The sequence below is a fragment of the Euprymna scolopes genome, chromosome 7 (genome assembly GCF_053919585.1).
Source record: "Euprymna scolopes isolate OS-2025 chromosome 7, ASM5391958v1, whole genome shotgun sequence".
Classification (NCBI taxonomy): domain Eukaryota; kingdom Metazoa; phylum Mollusca; class Cephalopoda; order Sepiida; family Sepiolidae; genus Euprymna; species Euprymna scolopes.
Genome location: NC_136488.1, coordinates 59,453,264 through 59,476,709, shown reverse-complemented (window position 1 = coordinate 59,476,709; position 23,446 = coordinate 59,453,264). Strand labels below are relative to the sequence as shown.

General features: G+C 32.3%; 1 protein-coding gene across 7 annotated transcripts in view; it reads right to left on the bottom strand.

Annotated features, from left to right (window-relative positions):
- LOC145279748 (heparan sulfate glucosamine 3-O-sulfotransferase 5-like) overlaps positions 1-23,446 on the bottom strand; it is a 699,453-nt gene that overhangs the window by 170,484 nt on the left and 505,523 nt on the right. The window lies entirely within an intron of this gene.

The following is a 23,446-nucleotide window of genomic DNA, read 5'->3' as shown; positions in this document are numbered from 1 at the left end:
AGAAACACGCGTAAACATTTTTTTGCTTCGAAACTGGCAATAACTTACAGTATTATATAACTTTGATCTGTCAATATGTCTGCATGTATGTTAGGCATAAGGCTGCTTTTTTCATTGACGTCCATGTTTACGTAGGAAAGGCGGTTATTAAATGAAACTACATATTCCACGGAGCTTAGAACAAAACATTCACGGAATTCAAAGGAAAAGTAATGTCTAATCTTTTTCCAGATTCGTAGAATAATTAACAGTTTCGTCCTATGGACGTTTTACCTACACAAAACGGGCTGGAGAGAGAGAAAGAGAATTGTAGTGATTGAATCACAAAGTGATTCCTACGAACACAAAAATGCAAATGGCTATGATTACTTACATTCTTTTCTTCTTCGCTTCGTTAGAATTCGCTTTCCTCCCAACTCCCCAAAGCTAGCGTCTATTAACATGAAGATGTTGAAGCAAAGTGTTTTAAGCCAATTGAAATCTCTCCAGTTTCTAAAAAGCAACATATATACGTGAAAGTAATCAGCCAATATGAAATTAAAAATTCCTATAAAGCGAGAAGACAAACAGCTAAATTGTTCAGACGTCACCAGCTAACCAACCGAAAGGAACGCTAAGGTCTACTCAAAACCCCACACCAGCATTTAGCTGGAAAACTCGGTGAGTCACATACCAGCTTTATCTCACGCACAAATATACACGCATCGAAAAGAACAAAAGTAACGCATACACATACGATGCCACGCTGCCAAATACTCAAATACCCACATATACAAAACAATTGTACTTTATATTACTTGTAATTAATATTCACTCAACTTCCTTACCAAAACACGCGTTGAAAATTTATTAACATGAAAATAGCTTTCATGTTTTTATTCCTTATGTTAAAATGCTTTCTTATAACCTTTCAGATTTCTCCATTTTTCTTCAATAAAACTATTTATGCTTTTGGTAGTCGTAGCTATCTGGTGACCTATTATTTGAATGTTTCATTTTATTATGAATGTCTGTTCCATATATATTCGATAGACGTCCCGGAAAATAAATGGCTGCAAACGCGTTTCATTTGATTATATGTTGAAGTTGTCTGTAGTGAAGGTTAGTTGAATAACTCAGAAGATATTGTATTCACCATTTTGCATGAATATTTATCAATGAGAAAGCAGTGTTCAACGTGAGTGCCGCGTTTACTCACAGTCGATCAAAAACAGCAGTGAGTCGACTATTTAAGGCATTGTTTGTAATTGCTTCAATGCAGAATAAGATTTTTACGTCACTATATAACAATGGATTAAAAATGGATCCAGCACTTCAACACACTGTGAAATCGGTACACAGCAATTGAAAGCTGTCCAACGCGACAAAAGATGTAAACATCAGCAGAAAAGGTCTTGGCCTCCAACTGCGCAAAGTATTGTGGCTATAGATTACCTTGATAAAGGACAAGCAATAAATGGTGCAGTAGAATAGAAGAACTCACTATAAATGGCACCTAAAGCGCTCTCCCACCAAGACAATGCACCGCATCAAAAGTCAATCATCAAAACTGCAGGATTTCTACTTCAAATTGGTACCGCACACAGCATTTTTCAAATCTTGCCACCAACGACTCTCTTAAAAAGATGCTTTCTGGACAGACATTTTTCTTGAATAAAGAGATATCGGAATATGATGCGCAAGTTTAGTTCAAATAAAAATCGTTCTAAAAAGAAAAAAAAAGAAAAAAAAAGAAAAAAAGAATAAAAGAAAGAAAAAAGGAAAATAAAAAAAAAACATTGAATTGTTAGAAAAGTATTGCAATCAATATGCCGCCTTAGAAAGAGACTATTTTAACAGAAAATATGGTGTTTTATTTGTTAGGGAAAGGATTTGGTGCGTTTTTTTTTTTTTTTTTTTTTTTGCTTTACGACTTATGACATCTTTTCAGGTTAATTAATGCCGAATCCAGTAATTTTGGAGAAAAAATATGCTTCATGTTCTTTACATTTTGAAATATTTACTCATGGCGTTTGGTTTGATTTGGTTGCTTCATAGAGAAAAATCGTTTTGGTTTTTGACTTTGCAGAACATGATTGAGTTTTGCAAAAAGGAAAAAGACAACAAAACAATGACACTAGACTCTGATGCATTTTAGGCCAATACGCCTGTATCTTCAGACGGCCTGATCTGTTATATGCGCCAGGATTTATTGAGCGTTATGCTACTAAGGTTGGCAAAGACATAGGAAAACTGGTTATTATGGCTATGATATATTCTTTTAATTTCTTCGTGAACTTTGTTAGCGTTGTTCAAGTGGTAGTGTTAATATTTCTAGAGTTCTGTTTGGAGGCAGTATGAAACAAAACTATAACATCACGATTAATGCGACTTGTTAAAAAAGACACACACAAGATGAAGCTTCTCTGTTCAATGGCTTCTCTACTTGTATCGTTATCTTCTTAATCTGATTTTTTTTTTTTAGAAAAAAATACTTTCAAGTCTGAAAGTTTTCTATAATCCTTAAAACATTTTATTTGATAGAAAAACGAAGAAGTTTTAACAATTTGGGCTTCTTCTCTATACTTTTACTTGTTTTAAACAACAAAAACATAATTGATAAACGAAATGTGCTCTTATCTTGTATTTTGCAGTGGAAACGTTCGTATAGGTGCAACAGATACGATCCTTAGGCACGCACTGTCGTATTATTCCATGATTGTGCTTAGCATACCATTTTACGTCCTTCCACGTTTTTGAAATTTCACGCTCGTTCTCACAAAATCTAACAGTCTATGAGAATGACCAATGTAGCTTTATATTAAATATAAACATATATCATGAAAAACTAGGTTCTTCATATGTACACAAGGTCAAGCATGACATTGGTTACATTATGTTGTGGCAATCCTACTCTTCGGCTTTCTTTGAGTGTCGGTTTGAAATTCCCACAAGGTTACCAGGGAGAATGTAGGCGCTCGCTAGTGGCTTAAACAATAACTGCTGGCTGGAATATGTCAGATGCGGATAAAATCGATACATTTGTTTTGAAAATAAGTGGTTCTTAAGAAAACATCAAACATTTTCTCAGAATAACTAAGGTCTACATAATATCATGAGATCTAGTCGCACACTATTGAGTTACATAAAGCTTTGTGTTAACTAAAAGAAATATATTATATGTTTATGGGGAAATGTGTTTATTCAATAATATTTCACCTTTTATTTCTACCAATCCTTTAATTTATGGAGCTCAATGTAACTACAGAGCATATAACAAATAGATGATGAAATTCTATATTCAAAATGTTAACATGTTGACCATCTTACCGTTTATTTCTTTAAGTACGTTTACACGCACAATTCTTGACAGCACCTGCTTCGTACATGAAGGATTCTGCGCTACGAAACAGGTGCTGTCAAGAATTGTGTATGTCAACGTACTTAAAGAAATAAACGGTAAGCTGGTCAACATCTTGAAAAATTTGGAACGTAGAATTTTGTCATTTATATATGCACACACACACACACACACACACACACACACACACACACACACACACACACACACACACACACACACACACACACACACACACACACGTCGTTTAAAAAATATAGCCTCCTGTTTTATTTTAACTCAAAACTCTGAACATATACGAAGACGGCGTGGTACCATTTAAACTATGCTTTAGAATCTTTCTACATAGTCACCGCCATTCTCAGTGACGCATCTCTGCTTTTGATGCCCATGCATGATACGGAGTTTCTTTCTTAGAGCATTACACCGTCAATACATGCAACACAGAGTGGAAGTTTCAAGTCATTAACGCATAAGTTCAATCATCATAAAAATGCAATCATGAGAATTGAACTTATGCATGCTGCATGAACCTCTGTCTTAGATACCATTTCCGGAGAGATATATAAACAGAGGCTGAACAAAGTCCAATACAAGCGAAAGAGACTGGGCTCCATACTTGTTGGATTGGAAACCGACGGTACCTATGTTTTGTTCTGATCTCCCGTAATACACACACACGTGTGTGTGTATGTTACCATCCCGTCACGCAATTTTAAGATTTAATATATTTACGATTAAATAAATAAAATATGAAATGTGAACGCTACCGAGTGAACCATAACTAGATGGTCGCCATAACCCGCTATTTAAACAAATGTTTAAACAACGGAAAAGATGAGACGAAAATAAATAATATTTTGTCCAATGGCCAAAGCTGCTGGGCGTGCCAACGGTGGCAATACCGCCATAATTAACGAAACTGTTGGCACAATTGGTTGGCGGTGGATGATGACGAGAACCGAATGGGGCACGTACAATCGCACGTTGCATAAAGACAAACGTGCATATGTAAGATACAGCATAGAATGCGTTAGACGAAATGAATTTTGCATCTGTAGCATAAACAGAACACTGTACATCCATATTAAAGAAAGACTCAGCATACACGCATGTTCTTTTAAAAATAGATAATTGCAAGTTCGCTAATTAAATAGATAACAGTCAATATCGAAGCCACAGAGAGACTAAAAATGACAATACTAATAGCTAGACACAACCCACAAATCAATAACAGATTAGAACTGAATACACAATATCTTATCTAAATACATACTGGCCTATAAAGAGAGGATTTGAATGCCTACGGGAGAAAAGACTGAATGCCTACGGGAGAAAAGACTGAATGCCTACGGGAGAAGAAAACTTGAATACCTACGGGAGAAGAAAACTTGAATACCTACGGGAGAAGAAAACTTGAATACCTACGGGAGAAGAAAACTTGAATACCTACGGGAGAAGAAAACTTGAATACCTACGGGAGAAGAAAACTTGAATACCTACGGGAGAAGAAAACTTGAATACCTACGGGAGAAGAAAACTTGAATACCTACGAGAGAAGAAAACTTGAATACCTACGAGAGAAGAAAACTTGAATACCTACGAGAGAAGAAAACTTGAATACCTACGAGAGAAGAAAACTTGAATACCTACGAGAGAAGAAAACTTGAATACCTACAGGAGAGAACTTTAATTGCTACTAGATATTGTTCCTGAGTGTCAAAGTTTTCTCTGTACAGAGATTTGTTAGGACAACTTGGTATGAGGATACTTTTCCTCTACAAGTGAACCCTGAATATATATATATATATATATATATATATATATATATATTCAAAATAATATTCGAAGTGCTAATAAAATCCCTTCGATATGGCTACCCTACCTTTATACGAAAATCGGTGCACCTTCTGTATGTGATGTTGCTTATAGTAACAATACTAAGCTTTATACTCAACCAGATAAATTCTGGCCCTGGACTTCAATAAAACTAATAGACCAACAGAAAGATATTCTATAACTGATCAATAAGTGAGAGGAAAATTAATATATTTCTAACTTTTTGACTCAATATTTGTAGATGTAAAGGCGAACTTTAATGGAATATTCGAATATCTACGTTCCTCATGTAGATATTGTGTATTAACCCCAAGAAAGGAACTCTTAATTTTTTGAGAACATCGACTGAAGTAAAATAAAACAAGAGAGAAGCCCCTAAAACCGAATTCTAAATGTTTTAAAATCGTACTGTTAAGGTAACTCCACATCAGTAATATAATATATAAACTCATCAGCAACAATTGCAACCCAACTAATTTTTGTGATTAAAACCGTACGTTTTAAACCTATCAATAATGAAAATGTGAATCTTTTATTTAGAATTCTCCCTTTCCCTAAATTCTCCCTTTCCCTACCTCTCCATGTTTTTTCTTGGTGTTTTTTTTTCTAGTTGTGGGGCGAGAGTAACATTTAACTCTGTAACAAGAAACCGTTCTCATCACCAAATATGTTGTAGGTCGGTTATATTGCGCTTTTAGATTATATGGAGTCAAACTGACATTTAAAAAAGTCCCCAATCCTTTCGCATCCCAAATGAAAACGTTTGTGCAAAGATGAGACGAGATTCTCTCACCGATCAATACTTCTTTAAAGCTGTTAGGTTTTATTTACAAGTAATTCCGTTAGCAGAGAGAGAGAGAGAGAGAGAGAGAGAGAGAGAGAGAGAGAGAGAGAGAGAGAGAGAGAGAGAAGAAATAGATTGAATTGAAGAATATCCATCGCGTAATTATCCTAAATTGCAATCCTAATTGTTTTCGAATTCCTCATTCTTGTCATGATCTTAAAATAGCAAATTCAAATATTTAGTAAGAATTACGTATTTAATTAAACCCGTTTTATTCCCTATTTTACTCCTACAATAAAAGGACTAAAAAAAAAAAAAAAAAAAAAAAAAACACTGGAAAGTAGCGCCGAGGCTTTTAACGGAATGCAGACAACTTTTTCTTTGACGGCAAATAAACCCTTTTTTGGTTTATTTTTATTTTTTTAAAATACAAACGAGTAAATATTTATCAAAACTAAAATCCATTCGAGTAAAAGGGTTAATGATATAGTGTCAGTCGATTGACGAAAAATAGGAAAACGTAACGAGGAATATATTCAACACACTGTCATTATTTTTCGTTTCTTCTTGGATGTTCCTAAAACTGAACGAAACTTCCACGAGTAGAGTTTCTTTCTGAAAACTGTCTATGGAACACAATACCACGGTTCTACTTTCCAATTTATAGAACACAATACCACGGTTCTACTTTCCAATTTATAGAACACAATACCACGGTTCTACTTTCCAATTTATAGAACACAATACCACGGTTCTACTTTCCAATTTATAGAACACAATACCACGGTTCTACCTTCCAGTTTATAGAACACAATACATCGGTTCTACTTTCCAATTTATAGAACACAATTCCACGGTTCTACTTTCCAATTTATAGAACACAATACCACGGTTCTACTTTCCAGTTTATAGAACACAATATCACGTATCTACTTTCCAATTTATGGAACACAATACCACGGTTCTACTTTCCAATTTATAGAACACAATACCACGGTTCTACTTTCCAATTTATAGAACACAATTCCACGGTTCTACTTTCCAATTTATAGAACACAATACCACGGTTCTACTTTCCAGTTTATAGAACACAATATCACGTATCTACTTTCCAGCATGGCCATTTTCAAGTACAATATTAAAATCTTATTAAGCCGTCCATATTAAGAAAAAAAATCAACCTAAATTCAACCGCGGTCCGTGATCATCCAGCATATCCAAAAGTAGCCTTTTTGCTTTGATTAACGGCGACTCGTTAGTAAAAAGAAATTATGAAGATAGACAATTTATATCTCGCAGGGACGCAATTCCGTTGTAATTGTTACACAGATGGTAAGTTCTTGGAAAGAAAATCTGTTCATGGAAATTCCGTTTGATGTTAGACACACCGTATAATTACACTGACACACTGGTTCTCGTTAGATCATCGAAGTTAAACGACATTCAGCCTGGTCGATATAAATGGTTGGCCATTTGAAGATACTGGGCTGTTTCTTGCAAAACATTGAACAAGCTAACATCATCTACTCGGACCGGGGTATACATGGAATAGGGGACCGCTTATTATTATGGATGCTGTATTCTTTAGAACATTCCTCATTTGAAAGAAAACCGCTTGGACCTGTACAGTATGAATCAAGGTAAAGTAGAATAAGAATGAAAGATGTTTTCTTACTGCAAATATATTATATGTAGGTACGAGAGATTGGAGCATAATTGGGCAACTTCTATGGAAATGACAGAGTAAAGAAAGACAATCAGCGTTTCCTCTGTGATAAAGATTGTTGACAACGGAAGAAACGCCCCCCCCCCATTCGATTGTGAAGTCGATTGCACTATCAAGACAGAAAAAAGTGCGTTGAGTAGCACATCCACAAATGTGACATCAGGACTCCGATTTGGACGTGGTTGACTCTTATATCGGTAGAGAGTTACATTAGGAGTCGGGTACTTTCTGGAGCAGTAGAATGATGCAAATATTTCTTTCAGCATCCAAAGCAACAACAGATTGGATGCAAGTCTGACCAAAACAAACATTTACTGCTTTGAAATGATTAAATTTGCCACCGAGGTGGTTATCTGAATTGCACGATTAATTTAACAGAAAAAAAATTTATTTAAATTTTAGATTCATTCCGTTTTTTTCTTTAAATCATTTATTTGTAAATTTAAATAAAACAGAGTTCAAGCCTACACCTAAAATGAGGAAGTTCTCTCGAAATATTATGCCATACGAACTGTACATAAATCCGTAAAAAGAACAAACAATATTTGTAAGCATAAAAATTCTAATAATTAAAAGGAAAACAAATTAAAAATACCTTTCACAGATTTAAATTTGTGCATCTTGCTATCAATTCGTTTATATCCGTTACACTCTTGCATTTTGAATCGCCTAGACAAATTTGGAAACTAATCCTACAGCTTTTATATCAATTTGTATTTGGTATTAACACGACTTTTCAATTTAGAATTAACAATTGAAATAATATAATTGTCAAATCGTTTAAACATATTTTTTTTATAAAATATCGATCAACAGATTAAAATATTCAACGTCATTTTCGATATCCGAATAGAATGATTTTTCAATTATAAATTTTCTATGTTAGTTATTCTATAATGTAACACGGAAAAGCGACTGATATTATTATACAAAAACTCCAATTCGTTTAGCGAAGTTACGTTTTTCATTACCGAAAAGAAACATGGACTTTTCTTGTTGTAAAGGCAGCTGGATACGAATTCCAATGAAGTTTTTCATGTTTTCTCGTACAACATATCTTTTTTTTACTTAAACCCATTAACATCGAGCATAATGCCATTATATATATATATTAATATACGTACATGTGTGTGTGCATATATATATTAATATACGCATATATATGTGTGTGTAAATAGATGCATATATTAATATATATAATATATATGTGTGTGTATACATATATATTAATATACGCATATGTATGAATACGTATGTATATATATATATTATATTTATTAATATACGCATATATATGTGTTTGTGTGTGTTTCTGTATATATTAATAAAACTAAATGTCAGTGTGTTCTCTATAGAAAGAAAAATAAGAGAATCTGCATAGAATGCATTTTTATATACAATTAACCGTGGATCATATCGGAAGTGTTACCACATCTTTAAGTGCATTCCTAAAAGGCTATGAAGCAGATGTCGTCAAGAACATGGTAGAGTTTTTCAGCTATTGCCAGTAAAAAAAAAAAAACCCATTATGTAGTAATTTTGAAAGAAGACTGCATTTTCTTTCAAAATTATTATACGCAAATTATTTTATTTAACGTTTCGTAAACTTTTCTCTGACCTATTTTCATTATCAGCATCATTTCTCTTCAAAGAGCAAAAGTGCGATAATTAAAGAAATGGAAATTACCAAGTGAAGGTTGAACACCGGCATTACAAATATGCGTGCGTTACGTTATAGCTATTGGTTCAAGTTTTAATTTTAGCCTTGCAGCAAATATGTCTTCATAGCTCAGGCATTAACATCAACTGAAAAAGCAAACGTAAGCTAAACGTTTTGGTTTCGATTCTCGGTGGTGGCGCTCGAGTCATTTTTTTGTTTAAACTTTTAAAGTCATTACTATATATTGGGTCCAGTATATTATAATAAACACGAAATCTGCATTAATCAAAATATCATGTTTAAGCATATTTTACGACTGGGCAATACTGGGCGGCTTGCTAGTATATATATATATATATATATATATATATATATATATATATATATATATATATATATATATATAAGAAACAGATGCATTAAATATTAATTTAGATAATTATAACCAGATTCCTATGAGGCAATCTCGCTTGGAGCTAACTGAATAAATCTTTTCAAATCAGCAACGAGAACAGAAGCTCAATATTAGTTTCATAGTTGAATAGAGCTTCACAAATAAGCGTTCAAAATAATAACATTTTGAACTCATATTTATAATTTTGAGGATAAAGTCAAACGTATATGGATACACAGTTCTCTGGTTCTTCAGGTCACGTGTTTTCTCCCGAATTTTTGTTCTCTATTTATATACGTAGGGATAAGTGGTTACGTATAATGCGCTATTTATTATTTTTTTTTACCAAAATTATGTTTACAAATACTATCACTGATATTGAGCACTCTTCCCTATAAGTAAAACAGCTAGTACAACTTTATTTATTTATTTAATATATAAAAGGCTATATGTCTGTCTGTCTGTTCAAACTCTATCTCTCCCGAAACTAAAATCGCAGAGCGGAGATAGGGGCCTCAAATAATTGGATTTTTACAGGTCTTTAGCCGGTTAAAATATTTTTATGGGGTTTTAGCCGGTTAAAATATTTTTTGGGGGTTTTAGCCGGTTAAAATATTTTTATGGGGTTTTAGCCGGTTAAAATATTTTTATGGGGTTTTAGCCAGTTAAAATATTTTTTTGGGGTTTAGCCGGTTAAAATATTTTTATGGGGTTTTAGCCGGTTAAAATATTTTTGGGGGGTTTAGCCGGTTAAAATATTTTTTTGGGGTTTTAGCCGGTTAAAATATTTTATGGGGTCAAAATTGAAAAAAAAATTGTTATACATTTTGTACACTCATCTTAGTTTATTTTTTAATTCTTAATCAGCTCATATACGTGTCACGTTGGTACAGTGATAACGTCACCAGCTTTGAATTCTACAGTTTTTGTTTCAGTTTCGATTTTAGCTGATGATACCCAAATACTTTTCTTTTTACTTTTCAAGTCACGACTCTATACGAAATCTGCACACATTAAAATATCACATTTAAGCGTATTGTACGATCGGGCAAATCCAGGTGCTCCCCCGTTAGTAATACATAGTTATTTTTTCATAAAGTTTCACTATATACATCCCCTGAAAAAATAATTTTTTTTTAAATATATAGATTCAACTTTTGAATCAAATAATTATATCTTGCCATAAAAAAGAAACGAATAGAAAACACAGTTTCTGGATTTTGTTTTTGTTTTGAGTTTTTTTTAAATAGTTTAACATTTCCCTATGAACAATACAGATTTCTGAAATATATGTGTACAATAATATTTGTTTATATTGAATCTTAAGAGAATGATTACAAAATATTGATGTTTTAAATTTTGTATTCTGAGTTTACATAGATATAACAATTATTTGCAGTCTACGTTGATCAATCAACGTTTCAAAATTTCCATGTCTGACGAGACATGGAAATGTTGATCGATATGTATAGACTCCTGACAATGTTTATATAATTTTACATATTTAAAAGCACTGAAAACCTTTTGAGCGCTTTTGAAAAGAGTATTGATTTTTGCTTCATGTTAATATACTTGAGCTTATATATATATATATATATATATATATATATATATATATATATATATATATATATATATATAAATACATACTAGCATGGGTACCCAGCGTTGCATGGGTTGACATGAAGTTTCATTTGAAATACACCTGTATACTAATCATTTTCATCATGGGCAACGTGGATACCCCCACAACAAAAATAAAATAACGGATGAAAACATGTAAATGTAATCGCTCCCCCCCCCCAAAAAAAAGAACTACATGATATCCTCTCCACCAGATACTTCGGCAGAAGGGGTACAAAGAGAAGAAACGATTCTCCGGATATTGAGTACTGGAGAGAAAACTTTCCCCCCAAAATAATTAAAAAATAAATCATTACAACTTTTGTTTCAATAAAAATAGCAGCGAATGCATGTGCTATCGCAAAATAAAGAAAAAAGATCTACCAAAAATTACTTCCAAAAATCAAATAAATTAAATTTTTCGTCATTTTATATTTCTAATGTAATCCCCCCTAAAAATTGAATTTGTCATATTTTAGGGTTCGTTTTGTTTATAAAATTGTTAAGCGAAAGTACAGAAGGGTGTCATAAAATAAATTAAATTTATCGTTATTTTATGTTTCAAATGTAATTCCCTGCCCCCAAATGTATTTGTCATGTTTTGTCCCCCCTCAATCGCCAAACTTAAAAATATGCTAGAGATGACATGTCTCGTTGAACGCTTTGTGGCCAAAAAGTGGGTGCTCATTTTCCGTTAAATTATATAGAAAATGTTAATTTTCTTTTTTGTCCAAATTTCTTCTTTCATATTGTTTATAAAGACCGTTTAAGCATATAAGCCCCCCCCAAATTAATTCTTTTTAGGGGTTAAACGACGCTGGGTCACCTCGTAAAAATTGACCATTTTTAATTTAAGATATTAAATAAATTATAAAGAAAATCTGTTTTGCAGGCAATTAAACATACTTGCTATGGTATAATTATTATAATAAACCTTGGGCAACACCGATTACATTTTATAAACAAAAAAGGAGCAGATAATAAAAAGGTTACTTAAAAATTAAGAATAAGCGAAAAACATTTCCTCCGAATTAAAAATAAAAATAATTCAGCTTAGAAGAATATTTCGAAATGAAAACAAATCTATTATAGAAAATATTTAATAACGTGCTCCGTTTAAAACAATTTTTTAATTAAACTATCACATGTATTTCCCCTTTGGTTTTCCGGTTTGAAAATTAAACGGTTTCAGATTTCAGATAAATAAGTTAAATCAAATATAAATTGAAATGAAAATAAACTAAATAATAATTATTTTACTTAGTATAGTTGAAACAAAGCTATTATGTCGAGTCAGTAATATCATTCAGCTATTTAGTTAAATAGATTTAATTTAATGCGATATGCTAATAACCGTACCCCAATCAATGTAGAATAGGTTTGAAGAATGCTATATATAGAAATTGCGTATAAAATGTAATATCTCTGTTGACAGGAGTATCCTATCATGGGCGTTAATATTTCTTGACCAGGTGATGTGTACACACATATAGCCTTTATATTTCTTTGATCACTGGCAGTTGTACACACAAATACACACACACGAACGCTACTACTTATATATATATATATATATATATATATATATATATATATATATATTAGTTTGGTGCAAAAATAATATCGTTTTTATATATATAATTTAACGGCAAAAAAACATTTTTGCACCAACCTAATATATATTCAGTCCATTTGTAACCATTGGAAAATTTGATGGAAAGAAGAGTCAATTCACTCGGGGGTGGTCCATTTTTGGCAGAAATATTTCCTCTGGTGGCGTCTGGCATTTGCCACCTAATTATGTACGCAACCCACTTCCTTCTCGCATCTTCCTTCCTAGTTTGGCAAATTGCCATTCTTCGGTGTTTCACTGAAGGAACACCAGCATCAAGTCGATGAGGTTGTCATTAAAACAATGCATTCTAAGTAAGGAATGAATTCGAATGATTAGAACCAGTGCAGAACGCACGACTACCGTTGTCACAAAACACGGCCGATGCCAATAAATAAATAAAATAAAAATAAATAAAGAAGAAAATAAGCTCGTATTCTTCACATTTTACCATTAAAACATCTCAACGCAGAATAATGTAAACGTTCAGCTATTGTGACCGTTTACTACACAGACCGTATTTGTCTGCTTGTTGCTTTCGGCTGAATTCACAGTTTAATTTCTAGACTCGTCAAAGTGTCAATCGTGTGGTCTCGTTCAGTGTTGCAACAGAAGATCTACAATCTGAACAAAAGTTCGACTGCATAAAAGAATAAGTTTTGACTCGAAGTCAGCAGAAAACCGTGTTATACCAAAAATAGCTTCCGGATATAAAATACTTGCAAGTATTTCTGGTATTGGTTTTTATGTATGTATGTTGCACAAATTTATTACATAATCTAAAAAAGTTTGCAAATTGGTCTTTACGTTAATGCAGATAAGACAAAGTTCATGATTTCCAATGCAGCGTGGCAGATCAAAGCTCTAAATAATTGTGCAATGAGAGACAAAATATTGAGACTATTTGGGTGCAGGAGAACTAAATTGATCTGTGATATAGGTGAAGTATAGCTTTTATTATATTATGAAGGTAGGCGTATAACATATCTGCTGTGGTGGGTTTAATATATGTGTACAATGTGTGTGATTAAACTCTCCAAATTCCGTGGTATAAAGAGTTCTCATTTACTCTACATTCCTAATTGATGTATCATCCTTATTAAATAAATTAATAAATATATACATATTAGTATATCTCTTTGTTTTTCTTACTTCATTGGTTATATATATATATATATATGTATATATATATACACACACACACATATATATATATATATATATATATATATATCTCGGAATAAACATCGGAAGAATGTGTATTATTTACAATATTATTCAAAAAAACATTTTTTTCATTATGAAAATATTCAATGAAATTGAGCTACTTTTAGGAAATATAAAACTTCTTTTTTAATTATAAAAAATGGTGAAGTAATTCCCTTAATAATAATAATACTGGCGTATCCCACATTATATTCCGGGAGTAATTTTCCTTTACTCTTTCGATGCCAGAGAAACTCCTAAAAGATATAGAAATTAATTAAGAAGTTTTATTATATTTCCAAATTAAAATCAATTTGATTAAATATTTGGAATTAAAACCATTTTCTCAAATAAGTTTATAATTAAAAGACAAAAATACAAACAAACATAAAAAACAACACACATTTCAAATAATTTTCCCCAAATAAAATAAAATTATTTATACTATTAGTATATTTATTTTAGTAAAAGAACTTATTTTTAATTAAAACCGGAAGTACCAGGAAGCATTTTATACCTGGAAGCTATTTTTGCCTAACACCGTTTTCTACTGACCGAGTTGAGACTTATTCTGTTATGCCTACAGCGCTAGTTTAAAACAAGTAATTTTTTTTTAAATTTTTACAAGGATACTTCTTTACGGAAGAACATACTTTCAATCAGAACTCTACACCGAAACAAAATATAAGTCTAAGCACACATAAATATCATCTTAAAGACAGATGAGATTTTCGGTCTTGAGAATTACAAACCAATCTGAGCCATACTGCTAGAATATATAGATATTATTTGGACTACACAGCGAAACTACTCGAGATTATCAACTGTTAATACATGAACATAAAAACTGACTGAGCATGAGCTCCACTATTTGCTAGGTACATTACTTTTGGAAAATTTCACATAGGTCATAATCACAGCGTGGAATAGTATGTCCAAAGAGATTTATTATTTCAAAGCCATGATACTATTTATTAAGTGGTGTCTTTTCTCTTAACTAGGTATTTCTCTCACCAGAGGTTTGTCGCTGACATGAATTGCAGCTATGCACCACTATGTTTATAATAATTTGTCCTCAGGTTTAAGAAATGTCTGATTGGTTCAAGAGATTCTGATCGAAATCAGCTATGCAGAGTTCAAAGCCTATCAGACATTTAGTGCTCACGTACACTCTAATACTGTTCGGAACTATTCCCATCTGAAAACTATGTATAGCGTAATATAGTTGGATTTAATCTGGATTTGTGCACCAACCAATATATTCTTTCTCGCTCTTGGACTGTTTACAAAAAAGAATCTGTAACCTAATATAACACACACCATCTACCGAACTTTCCTCTATGCTTCCTATTTCCTTGACTGTAACAGCACGCAGAAATTCTAATAATTAATAATTAAATACTAATAGTAGACATTTTAATAATTAATAATTAAATAATAATAGTAATGTGAACAAATACTTTTCTACACAATTTCACACTTAGAATGCCCATATAAATATGTTCCATAAGTACCGTAGCCTTTTACGTCTCAGTGGTAACATTCTTTAGAACTTCTCTGTGGAAGACTGTTTTAACGTAGGCAATTAATCATCTGAAACCCTATCATGATATTCTTTCATTGCAATCTATCCATTGCCTTGAACTGTCTTCGAGTGGCGTTTAGTCCCGAGAAATATTGGCTCATTAGCAAAAAAGGCAAAAAAAAAAAAGCAAAAAAAAACCAAACAAATAAAAAGCAAAAAACAAAAACAAAACAAAACAAAAAGCAAAAACAAAAAAAAAAAAAAACAATCAAAAAACCCCCCAAAAAGCAGCCTAAAACAAACCTACGAAAAATCGCCAATTCTCATCCGATTTATTTTTTTACTGTTTAAAATATTTTCAGATGTTATGTTTCTAAATTGACAGTTTGGATTATTAAGACAAGTATTCTCATCTTGGATGTTTTTCCATAAAGTTTCGGCCGATGTAACTTCCTACCTATTCTAGGCACGTGTTGGTGAACTGTGAAATAAAAAACGTAATTAATACTTATACCCCATTATCACTGGTGAAACGAGAATAATCTACTCTTGTAGACCAAATAAAAAGTTCACCTCGAAATATTGTACAGATTCCAGAGTTCTTCATAACGCACCTCGGGTCGATACCTACATCGGTTAAAACGTTATGATCTAAAATGTGAAAATTAGTCCAAATTAGTGTTAGGACGATTAATCGGACTCGGAAAAATTGGAACTTCTGAATGTGTCGGAATCGGAAAAATTTGAGTCTAACTTCCGATTCTAAAAGCGATTATTTTCATTAATTCGTATTGTTCAAATCTTAATTTTCTATAGGTAACACTAAAATAAATATTAATTGATTTTATACCGCCAAGTAATCTAAATTCTATAGATCATTATAAGGAATTTAGGTAAAAATGGCTATGGGGGGAAAAACGACAAGAAAAATACCAAAATTTGATAAATGATATCAAAATTTTTACATGCATTTACACATATCTCTCTCCAAACGGAGGACAACTCTAATGTATAAAATTACATGATATTTCTGTATTTGTGGTTACGTCGAGAACGTGTGAGTTAGCCTGAAAGGAGAACATCGGTATTTAACGGTGGTCTTTTCAGTCCTTATCACCAACTGACTGACGATTTGACATTGCATAACAATTTGGGACACTGACGCATCCACCTGCAATCCCCACTGTGAAACTTCGTTGTCAATGTAGTCACACCTCTAATTTAGCATTTATTTAGTAACGGAATATTTTTTCTACAGATTGTTTTATTGCCAGTGGTTTCAATCAACAATTATTTTTGACAATCCACCGTATATGTTTCTTTTGACCAATTGATTTAACTCGATCTACGATTAGTTTATTTTCTGAAAATCAATCAGGTTATGTTGTTTATTTTCGGCCAAGTGTGTGTCTGTCAAGTCCCTTTATTACTGGCAGATAACGTTTTCGGTACACACGGTTTAGACATTTATTAAGTTTGCAAGGTCATTCTCATAGTTAAACGCAGAAATCGAATTAAATGAAATAAGAGATGAAAGTAACGAAATTATTAGTTTCGTCCACACATTTCTATGAAGAACCTCTATCAGTCGTTTAGTCATGCTTAAATTTTAAATTGCAATGTTGTCGTATGAGGCGCATATAGAATAGACACAACTTTAGAATAGTTCCGTTCTTGTTTGTTGTTATCGTCTCTAGCTCACCAACACCAAAGTAAACAGGAAATCCTCTCAGAAAAATAGGAATATTTTTGTTGCCAATAAGTCGAATCGATAGGCAGCCCTAGTGATAAAACTTGGCCCAAGATAATGTGAGTCACAATGAAACATTCCCCTTCATCGCCAGGAACCGTGGTAAAAACTTGGCAACAAGTAGTATTAGATATTGAGGAAGTAAATTGACCAGTATATAATACGACTAGTTAAGAATAACAGGGGCCAATTTGCTGATCCCGAGGTAAAAATTATCGAAATTGTGGGAATTTATAGAAATGGATGTGACGTCACATGGCGCATAGAGAGAATAGGTGAGAGAAGTCTGAGTTTTCGGGGGATTTTTTAAGCGGCATTCATCGTAGAAAGAAGTTTCTAGGGAATTTCAAATTCCCCAGTCGCATAGTGTTGCTTAACTTGGGTGATCTAATGTGGTTATGCGGTATATTTCGTTCGAAGCGCTACACAAGTGAACATGATATTTTAAAATGCTCTAATTAGATACGAGTATGATTAAACAGAAATTAACGATGCCGCTGTCAATCACACCCTACTAATCAGTTCTTTGGAAAGAAAATGAAGACGAATACATCCCATCTTCATTCCAGTGTTGTCTCAATTTAGTCTCTTTTTGAGATCTGAAAGAACATGTTTTCAGTCAGAATTTCCATTAGGGCGTGTTCTAAGGAAAAAAAGAGTAGGATTATAAACTTTCATGCATGGCACTAGGTTGATATTTTTAGGATACTGTAACTTAATCTACACGTTAAAAGATACAAATGTTAAGACTGTTTTAGTGTGACATATTGACGGATAAAACGATGGATTAATAAGGCTGGCGATCACACATATTAACCCACTCTAGCGTAACCTACGTAAGTAGAAGGCCGTTTCACTAAAGTCATGTTACCTGCTGACGCCGCAGAATAAGTTAGGCAAAAGACGACTTTTACACGGATAGTCATTTATCTGTTTCAATTCTAAAAGAAATTGGAGAGGTATTTTAAAAACTGTTTCAAAAGCGACTGTATTTGACGATCGCACATATTAACCTACCGGAGCCAGGTAACGTGAGTTTAGTAGAAGGGCCTTCTATTTACATAGGCCACGGTCGAAGATGCATGCTACACCTCATAGGAAATAGACGGTATCAGCTGTATTATCAAAAACAAAAACAAATATTGCAAAAAAAAAAAAAAATCTCATTAAAAATATATTAAAACGAGTGCGTTTTTTAAAATTAATAATTAGTTACACTTTAAAATAAAATTTTATTACATTATTTTTCCGACAAAATTATTCTCTTTTAATTGCACGCGTCCAAGTTTAAAATAATTCTTTAGCTTTCGGAAAAGAAAATACAGTCACTTTTGGACGAGTTACATAAATCCCTCGGCAATTTCTTTAAGAAACAGAAAATAACTATTCTCGTAATAGTCGCCTATCGTCCCTAACTGTGGCTATTACACGCTATTCTATGACGTCAACAGGTAACGTGAGTTTAGTAGAAGGACCTTCTATTTACGTAGGCCACGGTCGAGTAAGTTAATATGCGTGATCACTACAGAGGTTCATATAATACCGAGTGGGGGCGGGCGGCCACAAATCGATGGCATAACTTCCGGATCATGTTCTATATTTGTAAAGTAGTACTCTATGACTGGAGTATTTCTTCGTCTGCGTATATATATTTTTTTGAGTTTATACTGATCATATTTACTTACATGCATAGGATTTATTGTATTCTGTTACACAAAAGAAAGCCAGCACGCGCAGGATGCCGTCTGACAGTTCTAGTATGAATTGTTCGAGTTTTCACCTATTCTTTCTTTTAGGAGCCGGGATAAAGTTATAAAGTAAAAATTCATTTGTAAATGATACTCTTCTGGATGTTGAAGTTTCAATACTTATTGCGGGCGGTACAACGAATATATATATATATATATATATATATATATATATATATATGAGAGAGAGAGAGAGAGAAAGAGAGAGTTGTATGTCTACTAGACATTGTCCTCATGTATCTAAGGTCTTTCTGTACAGCGATTTGTCAGGACAACCTGGCATGAAAATAATTTTCCTTAAGTAAACCTAGACTAAATATTCAAGATCACATAGTATTCGCTACCAAAATAAGATTTCATTATGGATAATCCAGGAGGAATGGCGAACCTTCTCCAAGTTATGCTGCCTCAAGTAACTACACAAAGCTGGATACTCCACCAGATTAGATGAATTCTGGTCCAGGAATTCAGAAAGCCCAAAAGACCACAAGAAATATATACTATTAAATATTTAAATGGTCAATTGGAGAAAGGAAAATTATGCTAACTTTTTTACTAACTCAATGTTTGAGATGTAAATGAGAACGTTAATGGAATATTCAAATGCCTAGGATAGCACAAAAAAAGAGGGGGCTTTTGATTTATAAGAACTTCAGCTTAAGTAAAACGAAATAAAAAATATAATTGTGAATTGTTTAAAACTTTTACCCGATCGTTGCTGGCGAGAGAGCATTCTACCCCTGTGGATTAAATAAAAGATTCCGTTCGAAATTTCGTACAGCTTCCCGAGTTCGACAAAAGGTCATAGAGTTCCACAAGAGACACCTGAAGAAGACCATAGGTTACATCGACCGAAACTTCATGATATTATCATCGAAGATGAGAACAGTAGTTCAAATAATCCAAATCATACAAATTATCAATCCTCATATAAAAAACAAAAAAAAACAACAAAAAACAAAAACAAAAAACAAACAATCAAAACCATAAGATAAAAGTTTAACCTAACCAGACATCTAATTTCACAAACCTTACAATATGAATACTTTAACATTTATTGCCTGTCATTTAATTACTTTGTTTTACTTAGAAGTCACTACTTATCAAAGTCAAAAGCCATTCGAGGATTAGTGTTAATGAGATGGAATGATAAAGTTGAATATTATGAGACAATGAAAAAAAAAACATGGAATTAACTGTGATTACTTATCGGCATAATTTATCAGATTTACTTGTTCACATTAGAATTGAAGACAACTATGTAATAATCTGCAGGGAAGCTAACCCGTAATAATGTGTTCCACAAAATCCCTGCAAATAAAATTTGTTTGTAGATAATTCATCCGAGGCTAGGCGAATCGAAGTGAAAGTTTTCTCCGTCGTGGTAAGACGAGTTTTTGCTGTGAAGGAAGAACAAAGGACTGGAGTTCAGTCGAGCACATTCGATAGAAATAACTACAGAATAGAAAGATATCAGTGACGTCTCTCCTTTGAGACAGAATCTGAAGGAACAAAAGAGATCTTTACCCATTAAAGTGAAAAGTCGATTTTGTAATTTGTCGAGGTAAAAAATAAAATTTCTCGGCAGCACCTCTCCAGTTGTGGTAGCGATACTCCATTTTAAGGCGCATCTAAACCGTATATTAGTGGCAAATTGCATCAGAATTTATGTGCTTTCTGAAGCCGTAGAATGATCTAACCATTTTACAGCGATCTTAGCAAGAGATCAGATATACGTATTCTATTTTAGATTTGAAGTAAAAACCAGTGATTATCAAAACAAACGGCTCCTATAGGAAGATATATTTTTATACTAAGACATCACTACTTACCAAGCTCAAAAGCCATCTGAGAATAATGCTTATAAAGATTTTTACTTGGATAGCAAATACTATGAGAATATTAAAAATTATGGCTGGGAAGTACAGAAACTACTTATGAAAGTGCTTACGAAAAGGACTCAAGGAATATTTATTGGCATTGGACTTTAATATGACAATATCAGCACAGAACCTGTCCAGTGGTATTATGTTCCAGGGATAGAAAGTTCTTGGAAATAAAGTCTGTTCATACAAGTTTTCTCTCCAAACACTTTCTCACTCCGAAGCTACATCGCAACAAATCGACAATTAGATCATGATGGAGTACTGTTTTGATATTTGGGCTGATGAATCTAGGTCTAATTTGAGTGTTATTTATAAGGTGCAGAAACGTATCTAATTTTATAGACCATGTTCTTTCTTCTACTCTTCAACCTTTCGCAGACGTGATAATGCTAGCTTTTTATTATAAATACTTTTACGGTATATGTTATAAATACTTTTACGGTACATGTTATAAATACTTTTACGGTACATGTTATAAATACTTTTACGGTATATGTTATAAATACTATTACGGTATATGTTATAAATACTATTACGGTATATGTTATAAATACTATTACGGTGTATGTTATAAATACTATTACGGTATATGCTATAAATACTATTACGGTATATGCTATAAATACTATTACGGTATATTCTATAAATACTATTACGGTATATGTTATAAATACTATTACGGTATATGGTATAAATACTATTACGGTATATGGTATAAATACTATTACGGTATATGGTATAAATACTATTACGGTATATGGTATAAATACTATTACGGTATATGGTATAAATACTATTACGGTATATGGTATAAATACTATTACGGTATATGTTATAAATACTTTTACGGTATATGTTATAAATACTTTTACGGTATATGTTATAAATACTTTTACGGTATATGTTATAAATACTATTACGGTATATGTTATAAATACTATTACGGTATATGTTATAAATACTATTACGGTATATGTTATAGATACTATTACGGTATATGTTATAGATACTATTACGGTATATGTTATAAATACTATTACGGTATATGTTATAAATACTTTTACGGTATATGTTATAAATACTATTACGGTATATGTTATAAATACTATTACGGTATATTCTATAAATACTTTTATGGTATATGTTATAAATACTATTACGGTATATGTTATAAATACTATTACGGTATATGTTATAAATACTATTACGGTATAAATTATAAATACTTTTACGGTATATGTTATAAATACTATTACGGTATATGTTATAAATACTATTACGGTATATGTTCAGCTGCTTTTTTGAAATGTAGTTTTACTCATTGCTGACTCACGTCAACGTTTTGATACCTCATTGTAATGTAGTTCCATTATTCCAGTAGCTTCTTTTCAAGAATTGCAAGCCTGTGGAACAGCTGACTGTTTTTCCCCTGCTTTGGTCCTTTCAAGATTAAAGTCAGCTTCTTACAACAGGTAGCTTCATTCGTTGTCTAGAGCGATTTTAATTAAAAAAACGACAAAAATGTTTAAATGAAATATTTTCTGGAATGAATATTATTTTTATATTGTTTGGCATCATACAACAGTTTAGCTAAAAAGTAAAAAAAAAAAAAGCTTTTGTTATTTTTTGTTCAGATAAAAACAAAATACAAATAAATGAGAGAAGAAACGAATTACGAAAAAAACAAAACAAAAAAAAAATGCATTTAATCTGCAGACAAAAGTAAATTACAGCCAGCGAAATGATGGCTGTTATTTTTTTGAAAAATCGCTTTTATTTTGTTGCATTATTTTTGGCTTTTATTCAAAAGTGTATTTATCGTCGCTTTTTATTTATTCTTTTATTTATCGTTTTACTTGGCGTTATTTGTTTATCATATATTGATGTGCAAGTGATCAATTTAATAAAAATCGAATTGTATTAAATAATTGCGATCGGAAAATCGATCTATTTCAGATCCATTTGATCTCTCGGGAAATTGATGGGAAGAGGTTGAACGAGCGTGACTTGAAATTCCGTTCGCTTTCGTTTGCTCTTCAGACACAAAAGAATGTGTCGACAAAAACATTTAATTAATTGCATTATTAACCCTTCAGACCACAAGTGATTGTGATTGAATCGCAAAGTGATTCCTACAAACATTAAAATACAAATGACTATGATTACTTACACTCTTTCTTTCTCCGCTTCGTTGGAATTTATTTTCCTCCTACCTTCCTGAAGCAAACAAATTTTAAGATGAAGGGCTTAAATCAAAGAATTTTCAACCAATAGAAATATTTCTAAACCCCCAAAAGTAATATCTATACGTGAAAGTAATAAGTACGGCTATGGCAATAGCTTATTCTTTTCA